This window comes from Littorina saxatilis, linkage group LG15 (genome assembly GCF_037325665.1).
Source record: "Littorina saxatilis isolate snail1 linkage group LG15, US_GU_Lsax_2.0, whole genome shotgun sequence".
Lineage (NCBI taxonomy): Eukaryota > Metazoa > Mollusca > Gastropoda > Littorinimorpha > Littorinidae > Littorina > Littorina saxatilis.
In genome coordinates, this window is record NC_090259.1 from 44,211,479 (window position 1) to 44,235,447 (window position 23,969).

At 44.0% G+C, this 23,969-nt stretch overlaps 3 long non-coding RNA genes across 3 annotated transcripts in view; 2 read left to right on the forward strand and 1 right to left on the reverse strand.

The window, feature by feature from the left end:
• Nucleotides 1–45: 45 nt before the first annotated feature.
• LOC138949426 (uncharacterized) overlaps nucleotides 46–23,969 on the forward strand; it is a 28,321-nt gene continuing 4,397 nt past the window's right edge. The window contains exons 1-3 of the long non-coding RNA XR_011450274.1: nucleotides 46–378; nucleotides 14,679–15,002; nucleotides 15,604–15,750. This is a non-coding gene — a long non-coding RNA (uncharacterized lncRNA). The remainder of the gene's footprint in view (nucleotides 379–14,678; nucleotides 15,003–15,603; nucleotides 15,751–23,969) is intronic.
• On the reverse strand, nucleotides 3,597–12,098 carry LOC138949414 (uncharacterized). The gene is made up of 4 exons (XR_011450272.1): nucleotides 11,681–12,098; nucleotides 11,064–11,166; nucleotides 10,291–10,351; nucleotides 3,597–3,821 (listed from the first exon to the last, which is right to left on the reverse strand). It is a non-coding gene; the product is annotated as an uncharacterized lncRNA (long non-coding RNA).
• Nucleotides 6,519–8,081, forward strand: LOC138949413 (uncharacterized). The gene is made up of 3 exons (XR_011450271.1): nucleotides 6,519–6,698; nucleotides 7,447–7,539; nucleotides 7,784–8,081. It is a non-coding gene; the product is annotated as an uncharacterized lncRNA (long non-coding RNA).

Genomic DNA, 23,969 nt, shown 5'->3' on the forward strand with positions numbered 1-23,969 from the left:
CTTTTCTTTAAAATTTGATGTTAACATCAGTATTAGTTTGTGTTTTCGAATTAGCATATCTTTTAATCTCGTCTGAGCCACGATCATTTCGTGACCTCACAGCTCTCAGTTTTAAAGCATTGCCGGCTGAGCAGGGTTTGATTGTACTTTTCTGGCGCCTATCCTTTCTTTTTTGGCAGTTCAGGCAAAAAGACGTAAGGGAAATCACTCTGTTTGGCTACTGCTGCCATTTGTCACGTGAGCAAACGCCATTCGCTGACATTGAAGAGCAAGTGAATTATTTGTGCTATCACTGTGTACTCAAGCTACCAGTGACTTCTTTTACAGTCGGTGTTATAAGTAGAGGTCACACGCCGAATCTCAGTGGATTTGAAACAGGTAAGCCTAGCGCCTTCTCATCAGCGTTTGGGGGCCAGATACCAGTGTGAGAGCCTCAGTAGTTTTTATCCAGTTTTTAACATTGTATTTGTAACATAGCATTTTTAACTGCTTGGAAAGCCTACATTCTGGGGCAAACGGACTAAAACCGCAAGTACAGCAGCAAGAAGACCAGCTGGAGTTGTACACTATATCCACCTTGTGTACAGTGAACTTTGAAGACTTTTTTTAGATGCGCACACCCAAAAACGTCACGTTGATAGTCGTCGTCGGCTCCTGTGGTTTCATTACGTGCAGCTATCGGGAGGGCGTTAGACTGAATGTTTCTCCGCCTAGTTCCAGCGGTTCTTGAGTGAGAGATTCTTGTCAAGATCTTGCAACTGAAGCAGATTTGTGATGTTATTCGATCAATTTTACCCAAAATTCGATGTATTCAAAATCGCATTAAGCGGTTACGTCCCATTCCCATGAATAAGAAAAGAAATATTTTGTGTTGAAAGTCAAAATACCATTTCTGATCACAAATTAGAATCCAAGATGGGAATGAATACATGGTTCACAGTACGATTAACAGCAATTTGGATGGGAGTCAGTATTGAGTTTGTGTGAGATAAACAACGCACTGGCTATACGCACTCGGAGTGTATATTATATAGGACCTGACCACTGTATACACTCCGGCTTTAACTTCCGGTCACGAAGCGAATTTGCCATTCGACACCACTTTGCGATTGGAACGCAGAGCAGTTGATTATGAGAGTTTAAAGAAACGAAAACAATCTGATGCTGCACGGCCTTTGCTGTGACGTAGATTGCATTTTCGACACTGAACCGCATCAACACTCGGAGCGTCATTCGACGCCATTTTGCGAAGGTACGCTTCACTTTCGATTCATGGTATCAAAGTATGCTGGGAACAAACACACACACGAAACTGATGCTTCATGGCAGTTTATTGTCAGAGTTTGGAACACACTTGGAGTGTGTATCGACCTAGAAACGGTTGTATACTATGTGAATGTACATTATTTGCGAACCCTCAACACTCCGAAAAAGAGATAGCGGAAGTCCATACGCCAGGCTGATTTTTCATTGGCTACTTCCTAACGACTTGTTAGGGGGCATTTCATTGGCTACAGATTTGTAACAGAGCTTTTCATTGCCGGAGTGTATACAGACTTATCGATCCTGTATACACTCTGAGTGCGTATAGCTTTTGCCGATTAGCAAAGCCGTCTGACATCCTCCCTATAGGCCCATTGCAGAAACTCAAGTTAACAACAGCATTTCTACTCGGCGCGCGCGGTATGAGAATCACGGGTCGTAACTCTCTGGAATTGGTCATCCGCCGCCATGTTGGATGCCTTGCACGATCTCTGACAGTGCTTGAGCGTTGGGTGGCGACTCGACAAAAGTGAAAATGACACGTTGTGTGGCCCAAAACTGCAGTCAGCAGGCACACTTTAGGATCCCTAAAGTTGTTTACCATCAGGGTGACAACTGGAAGGAAGTTACTGAGCGGAGAAGACGATTATAACTGGTTATTTTTTGCTGTGTGCAGTGCGCTAATCAACAATTGTCCATCGGTTGTGCCTTTAGTGTGAACACTGTGATAGGATGCTTTGAAAATTATACTTTGCAGTAGTTACCTGAGCTGCATTGTACCTCATTTGCCTGTCTTGAGAGCTTTATTTTGTGAATTTTGGTGCACTGTCTGCATGGTAATTTGAGATAAAGAATAAATAAATGAATATAATAATGTATTCTTGCTTTACTTTTTATGTTGTGCTGTTGTGTTAAAAAGGCAGATCCCCTTTGGACTCATGCATGCACAGTTTTCTTCATTTTGTCTGCATACACAGTGAAATACGCAAAAAGAACAAGAGTGCAATGAAGAAAACTAACAAAGACGGCATCCAATATGGCGGCGCGAAGAGAGTATTAGCGGAGTTGTGCCCCTTAGGGCTAAAGCTAGCCGATCCATTTGATAACGTCACGCCGAGTAAGAAGAATGAATTGGACCTATAGCTGCTAGTTTCTTTTGATTTTTAGAAAGGTCTGTTTCTGTTGTGCGAAGCGTTTTAAGGGGGGCTCACACACAGGCGGAGCAAGCTGCTCCGATCCTGCTCCGCTCTCCACCTGCCCTCTCACACACAAACTCCGGTTCCGGAGCAGGCTGCTCCGATCCTGCTCCGGTAGGGGATTACCCTATGATATGACGTAGTTTCTCCACTCGCACTGTCTGATGGGAAATATTTTTACACGTGGATAAGCAGTGACGGGAAAAAACACCGTGATGTTTACCAAAGGAGACAAAAGTCTTGTCTTTTATCGCAATTACTGAACATCTTTCTGAATGGACTCTGTATAAGTCAGTGTGTGTGCGTGTGTGCCAGTGCGTTTGAGAGCTTTTCAGACACAACATAATTATGTGAGTGTGGGGGTCAGGTGAACAGAGAGGTGGACATGTTTTAAGTTTTGGTTCTTTTTTGTTTTATCGAGTTATATCCTAAGCTTCAAAGATGTTCAATGTGTATAGTTACACTAGCTTCCTTGGAATCCATTCTTTTATTTTAGATCTACTACTAACAATCTCTCTTGCAGACGGTTAGACTGTTGCTTTATGTTACGCGCAATATGGCTTTGATTTAGATATTTTCATTTTGTGTGTGGTTTGATTTAGCTTCATTCTACTCAGAAGAAATGTTTTAAACATGATTACAAAATCTTACTTTATGGATGTTTGCAAATAGAAACGTACGTGTGTCAACAGCGCAACAAGTTTCTAAAGAGGACGACATAGAACGCTCATGGCCGGAGGGGGGGGGGGGGGGGTGTCCCAATTGTATTAGGGGTTGTTCATTAGTTGAGGGCGCTAGGGGTCTGGACGTTTTGAAAATCTAGATGAGAATATGTGGAATCTAGCTGGCGCGTTCTCCGAGTATTTGTCATGATTTATTGATTTGTATTTTATTTTTTCACCCTTGGAGGAGATACATGTTCAGGTGGGGGGGGGGAGGGGGTGGGGTGACAGGAACCCCCCCCCCCCCCCCCCCCCCCCCCCCGGATCCGTCCATGACGCTAGACAAAAAAGTATCTGTGCTGTAGCTTTTTTATATTTTTAATCTCACCCTCATTTTTGAATGTTGTTTTCACACACACACACACACACACGAACACACACACACGAACACACACACACACACACGAACACACACACACAAACTTTTGATCCCATTCCATGTACTGCGAAGACTTTATTCAGGGTCTTAGCTAGTACTTAAACATCCAATTTCAAAGCACAAGCCTGAGCTGAGAATAGATATATATGAATGTGTAAAATAATGGTGATTTGTGATCAAAACACTTCACAGGGAAGCTTGTTTATATGTCTTATGTATGTGTCTTCCATCGCCCTGGCAACATCAGAACTCCACACCAGCCTGCAAAAGTATAAACATAAAAGGTGACACAAATGAAACAACCCCGGCGAAACGGTCAAGAATAATTCTAGAACCATTCAAGAAACGTTCATGAATATTCATGAATATATATTCTAGAAGTTTCTTGAATTATTCATAAAGATTAAATGAGAATTCTTGAATTTTAACTAGAATATTTCGATGTTTTGGTAAGGAATATTCTTGAAAAAGGACTTGAATAATTCTAGAATATTCTTGCCCACTTGAAGAATATTCCTAACATTATTCTAGAATATTCCTGACAATATTCTAGAATATTCCTAACAATATTCTAGAATGACACTAACATTATTCTAGAATATTCCTAACATTATTCTAGAATATTCCTAACATTATTCTAGAATATTCTTAACACTATTCTAGAATAATTCAAAAAAGTTCAGGAATATTCATGAATTTATATTCAAGAAGTTTCTTGAATTATTCATAAAGATTAAATGAGAATTCTTGAATCTTAACATTTTTCTGGAATATTCTTGAATCCTGTTAACTTAAAGTATATTCTTGAACATGTCTTAAGTATTCTAGAATATTCAAAACTAGGTTGAAGTTCTACTTCTAGTATACTCTCAACACAATTTTCAGAATGATCTTGGAATATTCTGTGCTGGCATTTAAGAATAAATCCATTAAGAATATATTCTTCATACAAATCAGAATGATAGTACAATTATCTAATGACTAATAACAGAACAAGAATATTTTAAGTGATTTTTTCCTCCATCAATACTTGATACAGCAGACAAAACAAGATTTCATTCAATACTTTATCACATGTAATTTAACTACTCGAAGGATGATAAATCTGTGATGGTTATTCATTTGGCGAAGAACCTTTCCACTGGTCACACCGGGTGCAGTCTGAATACTGGAGCCGATGCTTTGCAGGTTGCGGATGCCCTGTAAAGTGCAATGAAAATACAATTTTAAATGTCTAAATGTTTCTTTGTTGTGCTTTTTTTCATCATGCTTAAAGAGTCAACAATATGGTCAGGAATCTGTCAAGGTGTCCAAATGCAAAATTCCTGTTCTGGATACTTTTATTACTATGTATTTTGTTCCGTTTTAAAATGACTACAAAATAAACAATACAGTTATGAAGTATTCTTCATGCAGATTCTATCCACACCAAATGTATGACAGTATGTATCAGTCGCCTGGATGCTGAGAACATTAACTGTTCAAGAAATGATGGTTACAAAATCGAAAAATGTTTTGTGAATTTTGTCAAATCAAGGGTTCCATGTCAATGTTTTTATCAAATAAGTCACCATTCATAAAAGTATTTAAACAACTAAATGATAACTTTAGTTAGCTTCATTTCCAGAAATGCCATCCAGAGAGTTTTTGGGGACTGACATGCAACGGGCCAGGAATGAAAGAAATTACAGTATTTAACTAATTTAATTTTCAAAGAGACTTTTTGTTGCGATTCCAAGCCATTTTTTTTCTTCAGTTTAGGAATAATTCATTCATCATGTTTTGTGCTTTCATTTAATTATCCCAAATTTTGTTGTGACAAAGGTTTAAATCAATAAATGTTGATTGCCTTCACTTAATTACCTGAGTAAATCTCTTCTTGCATCACTATTCCCATGGCCTTGACTCAGGCTTGAGCACCTCTTGAAGCTCTTGAAAAGACTAATGCACTCTCTGACAAGATGTTGATGGGTTAATGGTTTGCAGCTTGTTGCCTTTTGATGCAGCATCTGTAAAAATGAGAAGTGATCAAATTAGAACAACCATTATATATAATTATAAATGCTCAAGTTTGAATATATATATTTATATTTACTAATAAGGGGTAAATACTGAACTGTTTACAAATAATACTAATAGTAATCATCTTTGTTCATGCAGGAATTTCTATAAGTATAAATATATGTTCCTGACCAAACCCAGTCTCCTGTAAAGTCTTGTAATTGACTAGCTAATACTCAGAAGACAATTATTTGAAAAAAATAAAACAATTTAGTGCCGGCTTGCTGATTGACACTTGACTATTAGTATCACTGTCAGACACATATATATTACAATCAATGAATGATACATGTGCAAATTACACTTACAGTTACACAGAGACTGAAAAGAATAGGTTTGAAAGGGCTTGAGTAAAAAGTCATGCAATCCTACCAAAACAACTGATAGTTCAAAATAAACAAATCCTACAGGTCTAACTCAACTGATTTCACTTAAAATCTTGCAAACAAGAGAGAAAGCATTTAATTGTTATTCACTTATTGTAAAAAAAATAAAAAATAAAAACCTAAACCTAGATCCTAGATATATATCTATATGTCACCTAAAACAAACAACAATATCAAACATAAAAGAATTTTTATAAAATTAAAACACCTACCTTTGTTTTTCCTGAGAAAATCAGGATACAGCTTGTTGCCACTCAAGTGAGATCGCTGCTCTTAGTTTCACCCATGGTGCTTTCAGTTTCACTCATCTGTTATTCTTGTGTCTGGCACCTCCAAGTTCAAACTCTTGTTTGGGATGAAGAATACAGCATTTCTTCATGCCTAACAAGTTGACAAATCGGTGGCATGCCATTTTTTCAGATAAATGGAGATTACAAAATCTTTCTCAGTTCTAACAACGTGCTTCCAAAAAATTTGGCGCCTGGTTTCTTAGCTTCCGGTGCCAGAGTTTGTCCACCGGAGTTACTTCCCTTAAAAGCAAAATGGCGACGCTCTGTAAATACACCATGAGGAAAGGGGACTCTTTTGAACGAACTGCTGCAGCTAGAAACCTTTTCTCTGTTGTCTTTGTTGAAGCACTTTTGCATCAAAGCAAAACAACATTGATCCATGCATCATTTCCATGAACTCAGTAAGTATGTTTTGTTTTTGCTTGTTTTATTCAACACGTGGTACAGATGTAAACATGTGTGTCACTGTGTGACTGTGAAATCGAAACCAGCCTTCAATTTTAAAAGTTTCTTCTTCGATCTGACACATGAGAAATGGCAGATGTATAAAACTTAACTACATTTTAAGCAAAAGTACTGTTTAATCATGTGATGATTTGATTGTTGGGTTTAACGGCCGCCTTTCTGTGTCAGTGTGTCATTGTGTCGTCTGTTTGCAAACAGAAAGTCTGCCGTGATTTGCGTTCTGCTGGCACTGTTGGACAGAATAAACGAAACCTGTTGGTTTCAAAGTATAAATTATAGACTGTAACTTCTGCTGAATTTGTTTGAGGTTTGGAACTCACAGATTTGGTATAAATTTGCCGCTAGCAAACTGACTGGTTTGGTCAAAATTAAAAACAGGTTTCTGAAAATGAAATTGAAAAAAGTGCTTCAAATTGTAAACATGCCTGTGGGTATTTACAACAATGACGATTATAACAAATATTCCGAAAGTGTATTGATAGAATTATGTACATTTATGTAAAAAGGTAACATTAACCATTGCATCAAAATTGGTTTGATTGATTGATTGAATGACATTAATGACAAGCAATACGTTTGTAAGTTTTCTGTTCACATTCACTCTAGTTATGATGATGATCTTTGGAATGTCTTATGTTTGAGTTTATTCTTTGTTAAAACCTTTTTTTGTTTCTTATTTACTAGGTCCAGGAAAGAGGGGTGAAGAAGATATCTGGATGAATTCTCACTGGAAGTACCATGAAGCACATCATAAATAAAATATCACTGGAGGAAAAGGTAAGAGTCCTGTCAACGAACTGTGAAAGTAATTAATCAGCCAGTGAATGAATTAAATCAATTAATGGGCAAAACGTCTCTGAGAAAAATGGCTTATTTCAGATGAAAATGTGTTTTCATCAATAATATACCATATTTACATACCAAAAAGAACAAACTGCAGACATTTAACTCTTCATTTTTGTTCCTTTTTCCAAGTTTTTGAATGAATGATTTTTTGTAAACTGTAGGCATTGTGTTTCAGGCTTTACAGGACACAATGTTGCAAAGCTTCAAGCTGATACTGAGCCTTCTTTTGAATCAAATCCACCATGCCCAGTGCCACAGACTGACAGTGAAGTTGGCCAAGGGAATCATCCAACAAGGGATGCTGGTGACAGCGACCTTTCCTGGAGAAGCGGTACCGCATCCATGCAGTTCCAGTAGTTCAGAAAAGTGATGACAAATGTTGAAGACACATTCTGCTTGTGAACATTGTTAGCCCAAGATCGACTTGTCATCTATTTCACTTCTTTGTGACAATATAACATTTGAAGAATGAACCAAGTGTTTGTTTGGCTTTATTTTGTAGCATAATTCGAATGTGTAGCAAACACAACCAAAACTATAAGTGGAGAACACAAAATTAAATTAAAAGTGTTTTAAAAATAAGGGATCACAGTTCTTGAACTTTGAAGAAGAATGTTCTTGAATAAGATCATTCTTGAAAAAAAATATTCTAGAACATTGTTGCTGTTCTTGAATTTTGTTCGATATTCTAGAATATTCTACAAGCCAAAAAATTCTAGAATAATGCCAGTTGAAAAATTCTAGAACATTCTAGAACATTCTAGAATATTCTTGAATAAAAAAAAGTTCTTGAACAACGTTTCGCCGGGGAAATGCAGCCCAAAAAAATGCTTAATACTTCTTGACCTGTAATATTTGGTGATTATTAACTATCAATCAATCAATCAGTAATGAGGCTTATATTGCGCGTATTCCTTGGGTACAGTTCTAAGCGCAGGGATTTTTTTTGTATTTTTTTTTTATATAATGCAATTTATATCGCGCACATATTCAAGGCGCAGGGATTTATTTATGCCGTGTGAGATGGAATTTTTTTACACAATACATCACGCATTCACATCGGCCAGCAGATCGCAGCCATTTCGGCGCATATCCTACTTTTCACGGCCTATTATTCCAAGTCACACGGGTATTTTGGTGGACATTTTTATCTATGCCTATACAATTTTGCCAGGAAAGTATCTTCCATTTAATAGTACGGCAATTAAACAAGAAAAGTCATACTCTGCATAGCAACACAACTCGATGCAAGTCACACATTGCATAATAACTCTCGGCAATTTAACCTCACAATCTGCATGGAGATAAATACCCTGACATTTAGTGTTAAAATTTTGTTTGCATGAAAAAAACACCTGTACCGTAAACTACCTTGTATTCGCCAATCCCCGGTATGCACTAATTTTGCTCAAAAGTAGGGGCTCGTGAAAAATCCTGGTATTTGATCACTGGTTATGAGAATGATAGTAGGATTTGTTAATGTGCAAAACATGTCTATACCCTCATGTTTCTCACTATGTGACACACTCGTTCGTGTGTGTGCAAGTGCTTCGCCCGAATGGAACATGGAAACCTAAACAAAGCAATACCTGTGTGTCATAGTTTTAGAACAAATGCTCATATCGCAAAAGAAAAATATGACTGAAGATCTGCTTCGCATATCTAGCGTTACGAGCAGCAGCGCTTGTGTCGGGACAAAAGTCATAAACTTGCACAATGAAACATTATAACTGCATTCAGTTCCGTTTTCCTGATAAAAGAGGGGGGAGGGGGGACATGTATGTGTCAAACACAGCAACGTTTTATTAAAAAATAAAAAAATAAAAACCCACACAGGTCAGTTTACTTTATCTCTTTAAATCCCCCAAGGTCGACCTCGTAAACCTTCGATGAGTCTCTCAAATATTTGTCCACTTTTGACATGGCTATCCAAAGACTGCAGTGGCAAATGTATGAACTCAGCGGTATGTCTGCATTGCAGCCTCTTGTCATTATTCACTCGGCCAATATCTCTGTATTTTGTGAAGAGGATTAAAAACAAAAATAAGCTGTCGGGTGTTTTTTTACACCTTTGGATGTGGGGGTGGGTGATTGCAAGGTACTATACCCTATATACCCTATACAGAGTTTGTTGACCCAAAGTAGGGGGTGGGCGTTTGCTTGATACTGGGCGTTTACAAGGAAGTTGACTGAAATTGTATATTTGAATTCAGCAGTTTGTTCAGCTCTGTGTTTAAAAGTTTACTTTCATCATTTTGACATTCTCATACTCAAATCACATCTCAGACAATGTTGTAGACTCCATTGATAGACGATGTGGTGCATAGGAGAACTGCAATCTGAAGAAAAGATTAAGAAAGAATACACAGAGGAAGAATAGTCACAACAACATTAGCGTCACCCTGCGGTCTATATGATTTTACTCAAAGAACATTTAATCATAAAATAAAGATCAGTGTCATGTCAGTGATCTAATGAGTTTGGGGAGATGGGAAGGGTGGGGGCTGTAGAAGGGTAGTTCGGGAACTGAGGGCTATGTACACAGTTTGAAACTAATCAGCATGGTCATCTATAGATGTAGTGACTGGTGCAATATCTACCGAATTTAAAAGGATGACTCTGAAATGTATCATGTGAACCAACTTCTCAATAAACCAAATGAAGACCAGTTTAAAAAGTTACCTGTTTCATTTTGGAATGCTTTTGGTCCCATCATATCTCTGATGTACACTCCATTGACGTACTGTAGTAATAAAAAAAAAAATGTTTAAGGAGAAAAAAGATTATGCAGGGAGGAAGAACAGTAAGAACAACAGAATCAGCAGCAACATTCACTAATCTTACTCCACATAACACTGAATCTCAGTGAAGAGTTAGTGATCCAAATATGTTAATTAAACAGAGAGACATAGAGAGATTGAGAAGGAGACAACAGCTATGTGCGTGTGTGTTTGTTTGTGTGTGTGTGTGTGTGTGTGTATGTGTGTGTGTGAGGGGAAATTTACCCGGATCATTGTTGGCATCCTCTTGATCCTATCATGTCTGAGACTTTAGTAGACGTGCCTGTAGAGGGAAGGGATGGGGGAAGGGGGTGGAGGGTGGGCATAGAGAGTGTCGGTGTAATATGAAGGAGGGAGGGGAGAACCATTGGTAAATAAAACTCATATAATATCAACAGTTCTGAAACTATTTGAGCAAGAGTTCCCCATTACCACACAAAGGTGCAGATAGCAACAGATGTTGCACTGAGAGTGGGGGAGGGGGGGCTTTTAGAGGGTTGGTTGTTGGACTGTAGTATCTGAATAGCAGTGCTATGGGGTGAGGGTGGTGCTGGGGCGGAGTATGTATCGTATGTAACTTGAATTAGATATTAATAAGCATGATCACTCAGACTAGAGCTAAAAACGGTGTTAATCTTCACAGACATTACATAATATGAATTCACAAGCATGTACATTTTGTTTTGCCCTTGAGTTTGGTAGAAGGCAATATTGAGTGTCGAACACAAGTTGCATTGATCACTGACACTGCGTCACCCTGCGGTCAATCTCCTCTGATCTGCAGATTGCACCAGCACAAACCCAAACAATGTTATGATCGCAAAAAGCCTGCATAGCCAATGGATCTAAGAACACAAACACTCGATGGATCTAATTAGAGAGTCTGCAAACGAGTCATTTTATACGTTGGAAATTCTATGACAATCTGTCAGTCAATGAAGCAGATAGATCTGTCCCTGCGATTGTTTTTGCAAGCAGATAAATGTTTGAACTTCACTTATCCCGTTATCATTCAACAAATTGATATCTTGCATGATGAATTTTGTGCCGAAGAGCTGAACAAACAATCAAAATCAAGCAAGTGGTAGATCTACATTCAGAAGACAAACTTCAGTCGCAAAAAAACAAACTGACGAGAAAGAACCTAGCTTAATTACTGCTGTATTGATTTCGGCCAAACCAACGCATTTGCATACCGAAGTCATTCCTCCTTTGATTCCAATCATTGTACATGATCTTAATGCAAAAACATATATACGAAAACGAGCTGATCGAAATGAGTAACATTGCACCTGCATTGACTGTACTGCGAAAGCGAAGGTCGTCTGCGACTGGAGATTTTGAAATTGAACAGCAGCGTTTCTTCACACTCAGCTGTTGGCTTCCTCGGAAAAATGAAAAGCGTGACTTGAAATCTAGCGGAAACCACATTCTATCTTTCCGTTTCGGCATTCTTGTGTAAAATCCATGAAAAAGTTCTTTCGAAAAAGGCGGCCGTCGTTATTTGGGATGCCACCTAGTGTCACACTACTATTTCCGGAGAAAGTGATGAGTGCGCTGATTGGCTGCACCGGAGCCAAAAAATAGAAACGTGTCCTATTCCTTGCTCCGCTCCGCACACACCACTTTCTCCACTCCTGCAACGGAAGTAGCGTCATCTCTCCGCCTGGTGCAGCCTACTCCACCCTTGCTCCGCTTGCTCCACCTGTGTGTGAGCCCCCCTTTAGCGCTGTATGGCACGGACTTTGCAGCCTAAGCTAGACTGTACTTTTGACTTCCTTAATCCAACGGTCTTGATCTATGTTGACGAATGGGTATCTATGAAAACTAAATAGATAATGATGAAGACCAGAAGTCTCAACTCCTGCAACTTGGAGAAGGTGATGCAAACCACTCGCTGATTAAAATTTATTTAATTATTTGGCATAGTTTCAGAGCTGTTTTGAGCAAATTATTGCAGGTGTTTCTAAATTACAGTATAGTGTCAGTGAATGTCCCTTGAGTTTTTGAAGGTCCAAATCGTCGGAAAACTCTCCAAAATGACGGCTTAGACTATATATCTTTAAGATTATGGCAGGTTTTACAGTATTGCATGGCTGACATAGCAAAAGCGTTTGTTGGCTAATATCAATCAATCAATCAATATGAGGCTTATATCGCGCGTATTCCGTGGGTACAGTTCTAAGAGCAGGTTATTTTTTTGTTTTTTTAAATTTTATGCAATTTATATCGCGCACATATTCAAGGCGCAGGGATTTATTTATGCCGTGTGAGATGGAATTTTTTTTACACAATACATCACGCATTTACATCGGCCAGCAGATCGCAGCCATTTCGGCGCATATCCTACTTTTCACAGCCTATTATTCCAAGTCACACGGGTATTTTGGTGGACATTTTTATCTATGCCAGGAAAGACCCTTTTGTCAATCGTGGGATCTTTAACGTGCACACCCCAATGTAGTGTACACGAAGGGACCTCGGTTTTTCGTCTCATCCGAAAGACTAGCACTTGAACCCACCACCTAGGTTAGGAAAGGGGGGAGAAAATTGCTAACGCCCTGACCCAGGGTCGAACTCGCAACCTCTCGCTTCCGAGCACAAGTGCGTTACCACTCGGCCACCCAGATTCCCCCCATGTTAAGACCTACATGGCTTATATTCGACAAAGATATAAATAGAGGTACAGTACCACTGTCCTGGTCTCTTGTCTCCTGTTTCAGCCAGGTATCACTGTGAGTGCTGATTGCACCTTGTCCATCCAATGGCTGCACTGTATCAAATGTTTCTCCTGGTTCCTGTTTTGGGCAATGGCATTCTGCTTGCTGATTCAACATACCTGAAAGCAGAAGCAGGCAATTTCAAAAGCAACACTCAATAGTCTAAACTGTGTCAAGTCCCCAACACACCACCCAACCTGGCAACCACAATATATTGGTCAGCCAGACCGTTTTGTCTACTACCCCCTCCAAACCCTTCCTTCAAAAGGTGTGAAGCCAGTCCCAGGCCATATTGTTTACTAATATTTAAAAAAAAAAACTATGTTCGTTTATGTATTTTTGGTTATTTGTGGTGGTTTGTATACGTTAAAAAAGAGACAGAAAACACACTAAGATTTATTGAAATAAAAATTGACTTTACAAGAGTGTCATCGGTAAACTGTGCTAAGATTCATTCAATTTGCGACAGACATCATTTCCCGGATTTTTTGCCTGCTGTAAAAGGGCTGTGCAGAGTTCATGGAAAAATTTGTTCAAGCAATTCCATGGAAATGTGAGATGGACGGTGAAGTTACCGTAAGACCTGCCTTATACATAGCTCACGATTTAGTAGCAATTAAGCACTCTAATTTGGCAGAACCTGCCCCTGTAAGCATAATTAACAAGTCATTTAAGACTTTTGAAGTCACAAAATGAACTGTATGAATGATTTCCGTGTTTTTTTACATGGGTTTTAAGAACAGAAACATCATTAAAACTGCCATTTTTAATCAAGGGAGGCAACTCTGTTGTGTAAATGATGTCCCTTGGTTTATCAAAAACATCTCGGGGTATCACTTGGGAGAATCTATATTTATATACGGCTTCTGTCTGTCTGTCTGTGTGTTCGCCATGCACGGCCAAAGTTCTCGATGGATGTGCTTCAAATTTGGTGGGCATATTCAGGTAGACCCCGGACACAATCTGGTCGATGAAAATTGTTAGCACGTGCCCTCAGCGCGCAGCGCTGAACCGATTTTGGTTTTTCTGTACATCCATTCTCAGTAACTCTTCCTTATCTTCTCCAGTGTTTTGCGCGTTTATCTCCCTTCCTTCGTACGGTGTGCTGGCGAAGCAGGCGTACACCCGGCGAAGCCAGGTATTCGGCTGTACTTCTTCCCGGCGAAGCCGGGTACCCGGCGAAGCCGGGTACCCGGCGAAGCGGGTATTCATCTAATTATATATACATGTACAGGACAAAATGTGGGGAGCACTGGAGGACCTGGAAAGAACGTCCATGTTCATGGCATCCTCCAGATTCCGAGTCTGACACAACCGTCGTACGAAGAAGAAGAAGAATACAGTATACATGTACATTGTATTTTTTCTGAACGGCTTTATACATGCACACATACAGTCACATACACCACCACCCTTGTCACAATTCCCCGTCTATGTTCAAACATTTAGTCAAAAGCATGATTTTACTTTAAGCAGGCTTTCTTCTGTGTCCAAACACTTTAGTGTGTGTGAGCGAAAGAGAAATCTTTTCTCTGCTTCTTTAAACTGCTGAACATTGTTGTTCCCACAGCAATGATTCGAACGCTGATCAACCATGAACCTACAACACCTTGGAGAGTGAGCTGCTATGATCAGCCAACACCTTGATCAGTGAGCTGCTATGATCTGCCAACGCCTTAATCAGTGAGCTGCTATGATCGCCCAACACCGTGAAGAGTGAGCTGCTATGATCTGCCAACACCTTGATCAGTGAACAGTCAGCACCTTGAACTGTCAGGAACCATGGCTTCTCCAAACAGCATGGAGGAAGGAGACTCCGCTCTTCTCTCAGATGTCAAGATAGAGATTGATGTTGCAGAAGAGTGTTGGCACATCACTGAAACACGCCCCTATGGTAAGGTTCATAAGATCAGGTGAATGAAACACGTGATGGGGAGGACCTTCCTTCTGTTTTGGGGGAGTGGTGGTGGTCAAATGACATTATTGGTGACGACCAGTCTTGAAAGCACTTCAATCCTGGACACTACCGCCTGGTGGGTTAAGAGTGGAGATTTTTTCGATCTCCCAGGTCAACTTATGTGCAGACCTGCTAGTGCCTTATCCCCCACACGCAAGCACAAGACCAAGTGCGCACTGAAAAGATCGTGTGGTTTATGTCATTGTCAGAGTTCGATGTGTTAAAGAAACACGAAAATACCCAGTATGCTTCCCCTCGAAAGCGGCGTATGGCTGCCTAAATGGCAGGGTAAAAACGGTCATACACGTAAAAACCCATTTGTGCAAAAACATGAGTGAACGTGGAAGTTTCCTCCCATGAACGAAGGAGAAGAAGAAAGCACTTCACACCTTTTGAAGGAAGGGTTTGGAGGGGGTAGTAGACAAAACGGTCTGGCTGACCAATATATTGTGGTTGCCAGCTTGGGTGGTGTGTTGGGGACTTGACACAGTTTAGACTATTGAGTGTTGCTTTTGAAATTGCCTGCTTCTGCTTTCAGGTATGTTGAATCAGCAAGCAGAATGCCATTGCCCAAAACAGGAACCAGGAGAAACATTTGATACAGTGCAGCCATTGGATGGACAAGGTGCAGTCAGCACTCACAGTGATACCTGGCTGAAACAGGAGACAAGAGACCAGGACAGTGGTACTGTACCTCTATTTATATCTTTGTCGAATATAAGCCATGTAGGTCTTAACAGAGAGGGAATCAAACAACAGGGAAAGTCTCAGAAAAGTGGGTCTTTATGATGAGAGAGAGATTTAGGCGACCTGGACGTCTTCATGGTAAATTGTTCAAATTACCCAAAGCAGTTGATTTTCAAATGTTTAATGAGGTTTCTCAAGCATCACTTTCTCACCAGGCTGGAAAACTTGGGCAGCTCTGTTGAAAGGTCGACATAGGTTTCAATGAGTTAAAATTTGATATCAAATTTGTGCACATGTAGATTACTGCTTGGACTGTTTATCAATGAAGTCTATGAAGAGCGGTTGCTATATCAGTATATGAACCTACATGAGACATAACCAAGCTAAGAAAAGATAACTCTCGTGAAAAATCAGAAGTCCCCAAAACAGGGACACAAAATAACACGCTTTCACCTTGTGCAGTTAGGCAGTTTGAATGTCTCTTTTGCGTTGTTTTGGATTAAAGAGCATAGCAGACATCGGCCTCGAGGAGCACCGCAATTTTGAAGAATTTGTAGCCTTTTCTTATTGAGTATTTGTTCTGCAAATATTCAGGATCATCAAGACTTGAAAAATAGAGTGCGCCCTGCTGAAAACAAGATTTCTTTGTGGTTCGTTCGTTACTTTTACCATCCTGATCATTTACATTAGCACCAGAGTGTGTGAAAGACTCCAAAAATGCAGATGAAACACACCAACCTCGGAGTCTGGAGTCATTTTGAGCGAATTTTAGATAGTCACTGTCTATTTTTCGATCAAATTGTTATGTAATCATTCTCATGTTGTTAAAAGATGTTGCAACATTCCTTTAAGTGATTTTACAAACAATAAAACCACTGTACAGTAAAACCTGTCTCTAAAGGACACCCTTGGGGTATGGTAATGGTGTCCCTATTAGACAGGTGTCCTTTCTTCACAGGTGGAGGGGCCGGGGCAATATTTTACAGAGCACTGAAAATAGAGAGTGAGAGAGAGAGAGAGAATTGAGCTATTGAATACATATGGGCCAACAGCCCCTTTCAATGGATTTAACATGAGACTCACTGAAAATGTGAGTAAACAAATGATACATGTGGCAAACAACAACAACAACAACATCCCCTCCCCCCCCTCCACCTACCTCACACACACTGTGCATTCAATCACATATTCTTACCTCAACTCACATAAATGGCATTAACTTCAGTTCATTGCTAAGATATTGAAGTAGTACTCGACCCTGGTAAGGGGGGAAGTAACTCCCAAAGAAAAACAATCCGTAGTCAAGGACGGGAGTCACCTCCCCTACCGGTAACCCGCACATGCGCGGTCCTGCTACCGGCCGTCATTCCACCCACTTCAACACTACTGCACAGACGTGTTCTTGTACTCCGGCATATTTTTTGCCTTGGCCTTTTTGTGGAAGGCCATTTGACCCTGGTTTTTGCGTTGCTTTCTTTAGGTAAGATCGTTTCACTTCTCTTCGCTACGCTTTGCGTTTGTTTGAGTATTTTCGCTGTTGTAATTCATCTCCACGTGCGCGTGTTCGATATTGCAAATGGCGGACAAAAACTCTAAAAGCAAGGGCAAACTTGTTTCTCTGCTCTCTTCACCGGGGAAAGAGAAGGATAAGGACAAGTCTAAGTCTAAATCAAAGACGCGTGCCTCTGTAACTTCGTCACAGGCTACGTCTCTAATTCTGGTTACTGACCCGGTGACTAAGAAAACAGAACGGGTTTCGCTTGACTCCACGTCACCGTCACCGGTTTTTCCTACGCAGGAACGCTCTACTTCTCCTCTCTCGCGCTCGCAGACGCCACGGTCTAGCGAGTCCGTGTCTCGGGAAGAAATTTTGGCAATGTTTGCTACCTTGAAGCATGACCTAGTTGCCTTACATTCTGCGGAAAGACCTGTCGCTCCCCTCCCGCCTGGCGTGGGGGGGGGTGGCCTCTCTTTCTAGGCTGCGGCCGTCAGCGACGATCACGTCGGCTGATCTCGGGCCGGATTTTTCTGGTTTGGTTGCGGATTCCCCTGCCTTTTCAGGGGGGTTCGCGGCCTTAGCGCCGCCCGGTTCCAGCGCTTCGGCGTTGGGCGGCGTTTGTGGGAGTCCCCATCTTTTTGGGGGCTCACACTTGCCTGCGGGCCCGGGTTACGCTCTTGCGTCGCCGGGTTCGCAGACGGCTCCTCCCCGGCAGTACACCGTCCATCACGTGGCGGGTGCGCTAGGGAGCGGCGAAGCGCGCCAGCCTGCCCCCCTGGGATCAGTTTCGGCTGTCCCGGCCTCTGGGGGGCAGGCAGCAGCGTCTTGTCTGTCCAGCTCTGGCCTACAAGATTCTGTCGGCGGTCATCGACCTGTAGCTCTTGGTCCGGCTGCCGCCGTTCCTGGTTCGAGTTCGCAGGGGGTAGGCTCCTCTGGTTGCCCCTCGGGGCTTCCGGTCGGGCCTGCCCGCGGGTTGTCGTCCTCGACTTCCGGTTGTGCTGTGGCAGGCACTTCCGGTGGAGGACAGCGGGCTAGTGGTTCCGGTGGCAGTGTCCCTGCTATCCCGTCCCTGGTTACGCATCGACTTCCGGCCCCGACTTCCGGTTCCGCCGCGGCGGTTCCGGTTGTCGGCGGTGCTGTTGGTGGACAATTTGCGGCGCTTCCGTCTATTGTTCATCCGACTTTAGCCACTTCCGCTTCCGTGGACGGGTGGGTTTCCGGTTTGCCGGACCCTCCTTCTGATGGAGATCAGGAAGGTTTTGGAGAGGAACAGGAAGGGGATGAGGATTGCTCTGAATCTGTTACCCCCTTACGGATTCCCAATAAACTGGGCCCTACTCTGGAGTTGGCTGCGGAGATAACCTCACGGTACTTCCCTGAGGGTGTCTCCGCCGATTCTACTGTGGTCGCACCCCCTCCTTCTGCTTTGGCAGATTTTGCGGGCGCGGGGGACACGAAGGCGAAGTTCCGGTTCATTGAATCTCCTTCCGTCCCTTTTGTGATGGCTCAGGTGTTGGCGGACGCTAACACACCCTACCCTCTCTTGGCTGCTCATGGGGAAGCCCCCCCGTCTGCTCAGCCTTGGTTAGCCTCGGCTCAGGCAGGCGGCGGCCTCCCAGCTAATTCAAGAAGATCGCGGCTGCCTAGCAGGCCACATTCTCTTCTCTCCTCGTTTTCGCTGCCCACAGCTCCACTTCCGGTGACTCCGGAACTGGCTCTCTTACGGCAGGACGGTTATAGCCGAGATAGGACTGCCGTGTGTACGGAACAGAGTCTACTCGGGCTGGAGGAGAGCGGGCGTTCTTCCCTCGAACTGACCTCCTTAGCGGAAACGCTCATCCGGTCTCTCACGAGAGCCATCGCTTCGTCCATCGAACCTTTTAGGTTCCGTGACGATGCCATTGAGGCTGATGCTGCCATGCTCTTGGCGGCCCTCGCGAAGGTCACTGACAGTCAGATGACTCTTGCTGCTCGGCTCTACTCTCAGGTTGTGTTTTGGAGGCGCGAGGCTTTTCTTAACGGCTCACGCCTGACGGATAAGGCCACCATAGACTCTTTGAGAGTCTCTCCCTTCTCAGAGGGTGCGTTGCTGGGATCACGCTCTTTGGATGCCCTCCGGCAGCAAACGGAGGAGGCTCGTGACCATCATGTGGTGCAACTGATGGAACTCGCTCTTAAGCAGCACGGTAACAAACCACGGAGTTCTGCACCGGCTGCAGGCAAGTCCTCGGGGCAGAAGTCGTCTCAGGCAGGTAGGGGTGGTTCACGTTCCCGCCCTTACCAGCGTAAACCTTCCTTTGGGAAGCGGGGGTCTGGGCGCAAGCCCAACCCCCAATGAGACCCCCCCGATCCAGTCACCCCCCCAGCCTCTACCCTTTCGGTAGCAGGCGGCCTCTCCCGGGCCCTTCCAGTGTGGCTGTCTCGGACAAGCAGCCTATGGATCATGGGGGTGATTCGATCGGGGTTCCGCCTTCCTTGGCAGGAAGGCAAGGCCCCTTTGTCCAGAGCGCCGGCCAATTTCCGGTTTCCGGCCAGCCTCGACGCTCGGGAGGCAATTCAGGCGGAAATCCTTCTCTTGCTGCAGTAGCAGGCTATAGAGGAGGTTCTCGACCACTCCTCCTTGGGTTTTTACGGAAGAATCTTCGTTGTTCCCAAGGCTTCCGGGGGGTGGCGGCCAGTCTTAGACCTCTCTCCACTGAACCGCTTTTTGCGCAAAATTCGGTTCACCATGGAAACGCCGGCGACCGTCAGGGAGGCGCTTCGCCCGGGCGACTGGGTGACGTCCGTCGACCTGACGGACGCCTACTTCCACATCCTCATGCACGAGGCGGACCGGAAGTGGTTGCGTTTTCTGTGGGGGGACCGAATCTTCCAGTTTCGAGCCCTTCCCTTCGGGCTGTCACTTGCTCCCTGGGTATTCACCATGGTGGTGCGCCAACTTTGTGCCCTCGTTCGGCAGCACGGGGTTCGGCTCAGGGCATACTTGGACGACTGGCTGATCCTTCATCAGCAGGAAGCGCTCTGCCTTCAGCATACCCAGTTTGTCCTTGCTCAGGCTCAGGATCTCGGCTTCCGAGTCAACCACACCAAGTCCGAGCTGACTCCGTCGCAGACCTTTACTTACCTTGGCATGGCGTTCGATTCACGGGAGTGGACAGTCCGTCCCACTCAACGCCGAGTGGACAAACTGCAGGCTCTTCTGTCTTCCCTGTTAGGGCTTCAGTCAGCTCCAGCCCGGACGCTTGCGTCTGTACAAGGCCAGATGGAGTCCATGTCGTCCCTTATTCCGCTAGGCAGATCCCACAAGCGCCCGTTTCAGGCGGCGCTCAGTTCAGTCTGGAATCCGACTTCACAAGGCTGGGACGTTTCAGTCCCGCTCGGGGTCTGGTTTCAGCAGACCACGCTTCAGTGGATGAACACCCCTTGGCTTCTGCAGGGAGTGCCCATAGCGCTTCCTCCTCCCTCCACGCATCTCTTTTCGGACGCGTCAGAAGGGTTGGGGGGCTCACGTGGACACACACACGACGTCCGGTCGGTGGTCACAAGAGCAGCGGCTTTGGCACATCAATCGCCTCGAGCTCGAGGCAGTCTTTCTGGGGCTTCAGCATTTTCTCTCCGCCCTTCAGGGCACCCATGTGTTGATTCATACCGACAACACGACAGTCGCTGCCTACCTCAACAAACAGGGCGGTTCCCGATCTCAACTGTTGTCCAGCCGAGCATGCGAGATCCTTTCTTGGTGCGCTCGCCATCAGATTCTGGTCTCGGCTCGCTACCTGCCCGGCTGCCTGAACGTCCTGGCCGACGCCCTCAGCCGGTCCTCTCAGATCCTCCACACAGAGTGGACCATCGCACATCAGGCGCTCCTCCGCCTTTGGGCGCAGGTAGAGCGACCGATGGTCGACCTCTTTGCCACGAGGTTTTCGCGTCGCCTTCCGATCTTTGTCTCCCCGTTTCCGGACCCGGAAGCGTGGAAGATCGACGCGATGACGATCAGCTGGACAGGGCTAGTGGCTTACGCCTTTCCTCCCACTCCACTCATCGGAAGGGTCCTGCGAAAAGCCGACTTAGAGCGGCCTCGTCTTCTTCTCGTGGCACCGCGCTGGCCCAGTCAGCATTGGTTCCCGGACCTCCTGCGGCTCGCCAGCGGCCCGCCAATTCCGCTCAGCCTCCGGCGAGGGGAGCTTCTACAGCCCAGGACGGGCATTCTTCACGATCGCCCCGAGTTCCTGGATCTTCACGCCTGGCGACTGTTCGGCGATCACTGAAGCGCTCAGGCGCCTCAGATCTTACTTTGGACTTAGTCCAGAAGGCTCACAGGCGTTCCACCTCCTCTGTTTATTCATCGCACTGGCTAGCTTGGACTCGATGGTGTGCAGCTAACAATGTTGTCCCGGTCGCCCCGCGATCAATGCAGGTCGCAAACCACTTGGCATGGCTCTCCGCTCAGGGACGCGCCGCGTCCACTTTGCGCGTTCGCCGCTCAGCCATCTCGGTTACTCTTAAGCAGCTTGGTCGCTCCATCTCCCTCGGGGGAGTCATCGCGAGTGTGCTAAAGGGCGCGGCCCTCAGTTCTGCAACGGAGAGAACTTCTGTTCCGGCTTGGGACGTTCTGCTAGTACTCGAATTTCTCCGTTCTAGTGCTTTTGAACCTTTACAAGACGCTAGTCTTTCTGACCTTACGCGCAAAACTCTCATGCTCATACTGCTCGCTTCCGCGCGAAGGGGCAGCGAGATCCACGGCCTCTCAGGTTTAGACCGTGATATCACTTTTGAAAGAGACGGCTCGGTTTCACTGCGTTTCCGTCCCGATTTTCTCGCCAAAAATCAAAAACCTGACCAACTTTCACCGATCATTTCCATTCGGCCTCTTCGGGACATTTTAGCCCCCGGCGATCCGGATCTTTCTAACTGTCCGGTACGCGCGCTTAAGGCTTACTTGTTGCGTACCGCTCCTATTCGAGCATCAGCTCAGAAGTTGTCGTTTATTTCGATTAATACAGCCCGAAATAAAGACATTGCAAAACCCACGCTTACCAGATGGTCTTCCACACTTATAAGGCATGCCTATCAGTGGTGGCAGACACAAGGGGGGGGGGCAGTCAGTCCTTCCTCTTCGATCACCTCGGACTCACGAGGCTCGAGCGTGGGCAACTTCCTTAGCTGTCCTCAAGTCTGGTAGGATGTCAGACGTCCTCAAAGCTGCATACTGGACGTCTCAAGATGTCTTCCTCAGCTACTACCTCCGGGACATTGCCAGCACTCACCCGGACGGTACCAACTGCCTCCCAGCCATGGTTGCCGCAGGCCAGATACTTCCAAGAGTTTAATGTGAGTATCCCACCGCCTTTATGTGCAATCTGCCATTTATGTGAGTTGAGGTAAGAATATGTGATTGAATCGAAAATTTCAAAACTAAATTTTCATTTAATTAATATACTTACTCAACTCACATCGTTTATACCCTCCCACCCATCCCCGCTAACATTATATGTGTTACAGGTGTGTGTTTCCGTGGGGGAATGACGGCCGGTAGCAGGACCGCGCATGTGCGGGTTACCGGTAGGGGAGGTGACTCCCGTCCTTGACTACGGATTGTTTTTCTTTGGGAGTTACTTCCCCCCTTACCAGGGTCGAGTACTACTTCAATATCTTAGCAATGAACTGAAGTTAATGCCATTTATGTGAGTTGAGTAAGTATATTAATTAAATGAAAATTTAGTTTTGAAATTTTCGATTCAAACTTACGCAAGTCGGACGTCACAAAGCTAAAAATAGCTGACTCTTCATCGGTCGTTCAACGGGAAATTCCGCAGTGTGTCTCGACCAAATTGGGTCAGCTCTTGTTTCATTCAGTTTTTCTAGTCTCAGCATAAATGCATGGAACAGAAATTTACCTGTGTTAACTATTATTTCCTTCGAACGATTGCTTACAAAGAGAGAGAGATCGAGAGCGGAAAAGCGAAAGTGAGCGAAGCGAAAGTGAGTCTCCATCTAAACAAGCCACTCATTGGTCAGAAAAGGGACAGGACAACCAATCGACAACTATTTGTGCTACGGCTGCCGAGCACTGACCTGAATAACAGTCGAGTTTTTGAAGTTGCGTTTTCATGTACGTAGTGTCCGTTTGTGACACGGTGTTTAGACTTCCTACGGTCCGAAAAATCGTGTCCACATCCGTAAGTGGCAGGTGTCCGTCCGTTAAAGGTTAGTTATTGTTGAAATCGTGTTCGTTCCATGATAAACTGTCCGTATGTAGCAGGTGGCCGTTACAACAAGGGTCCGCTAGACTCAGGTTTTACTGTAATTTGGAAATTGTCTTCATTCGCTGAATAACAATGGGATCTTTTATGCGTTAGATCGGGAAAGCCATCATACAGAGTTGTTCATAATCCCAAAAATACAATAGTCTTTTTCAAAAACTATAGTCTGTTTGAATGAGTTTCATCTATTTTCAACATTTTAAATGGAGAAAACTTGACACTGAGCAATTACCGCTGTGCAGGGAAATCAGCAAGGTTTTATGTTTAGCAATGTGTCAAAATGAGAGGATGTTGTTTTCTCGCACTAAAGCATGAAAAGACCGTTGGCGATCTACAACATACAGAAGTTCACGTGAGAGGAAAGTAATTTTTGAGCTTAAAGGCACAGTAAGCCTCCCGTAAACCATCACAGAGCTCCCCGAGCGTCTACATACAGTACAAGCATACTTCCATTTT